The sequence below is a fragment of the Medicago truncatula genome, chromosome 3, assembly GCF_003473485.1.
Source record: "Medicago truncatula cultivar Jemalong A17 chromosome 3, MtrunA17r5.0-ANR, whole genome shotgun sequence".
Taxonomy (NCBI): domain Eukaryota; kingdom Viridiplantae; phylum Streptophyta; class Magnoliopsida; order Fabales; family Fabaceae; genus Medicago; species Medicago truncatula.
This window is the reverse complement of record NC_053044.1, coordinates 26,008,148-26,009,395: the sequence shown is the minus strand read 5'-3', so window position 1 is coordinate 26,009,395 and position 1,248 is coordinate 26,008,148. Positions and strand designations below refer to the sequence as shown.

Here is a 1,248-nt window from a genome sequence, read left to right as displayed (position 1 = left end):
TTCTTTACATACATGCCCCTATTTATTATACATATTTTTCTTCAATCAGTAATAAGTAGCATATGGAAAACATAAACTAACTCTCTCTCTTAAGGATAAAATTGTAAAAATAATAGTGATTACAAACAACTTTAATACAAATAATAAAAATAATAGTGATTAGCAAAAGGGTCTTAAAATTAGAGGGAATAATATTCTTAGCATAATACCAGTAAAACTTCAAATGTTTGAGAAAGTTACGGCTAAAAGTAATAGTGCGATGGTAGTTTACTTAACTCAATCTCTTGATTCTGAAGGATATGTATGGTGGTGGAAGTGAGACATCAGCTACAACCATAACATGGGCGATGGCAGAGATGATTAAAAATCCCAAAATAATGGAGAAAGTACAAGCTGAGGTAAGAGAGGTATTTTGATAAAGAAAGAAAACCCAATGAAAGTGACATGGAGAAATTAAAATATTTAAAATGCGTTGTGAAAGAGACATTGAGATTACACCCTCCGTCAACATTTTTGCTTCCAAGAGAATGTGGAAAAGCATGTGAGATAAATGGGTATGATATACCTTTTAAAAGCAAAGTGATAGTGAATGCTTGGGCTATTGGAAGAGATCCAAATCATTGGGACGACCCAGAAAGATTTTATCCTGAAAGATTCATTGATAGTTGTGTGGACTATAAGGGTAATAATTTTGAGTTCATTCCTTTTGGTGCTGGTAGAAGAATGTTTCCGGCAGTCACATTTGGTTTGGTCAATGTTGAGTACCCACTTGCATTGTTGATGTATCACTTTGATTGGAAACTTCTCAATGAAACTAAAAACGAAGATATGGGCATGAGTGAAACTATTGGATAATCGGTCACTCGAAAAGACGATTTATACCTTATTCCTGTCATGTATCGTCCTTAGCTTACACCACCTGTTAAATGTAAGTGAAATAAAGTTCACAAAACTGTTTGATTTGTGGAAAACATCGTTGTGGTAATAATAGTAAGACCAAAGAATAAATGGCTTCTGAATTTCATCATATCCCCATATTTAGGGAACCATTGTGCTGGCAAAGTTAACAAATCTTAGTTTGTAGCTTTAGGTGGTCTAATGCTCCTAATGTTATTATGGAAGACCTTGTGAAAAACAAGCTTGATCTTACATTCTATAGATTTTGTTAGCCTTGAGGTTAGGTTGGCCCTCCTCTTTTGTATTTCCTAATATATTTTTGGTGTTTCCCCTAGTCTAATTTCTAGGCTC

At 34.0% G+C, this 1,248-nt stretch overlaps 1 pseudogene; it reads left to right on the top strand.

The window, feature by feature from the left end:
- The first annotated feature begins 271 nt into the window (after positions 1-271).
- LOC11419548 (cytochrome P450 71D9-like) lies at positions 272-909 on the top strand (annotated as a pseudogene).
- Positions 910-1,248: the final 339 nt, after the last annotated feature.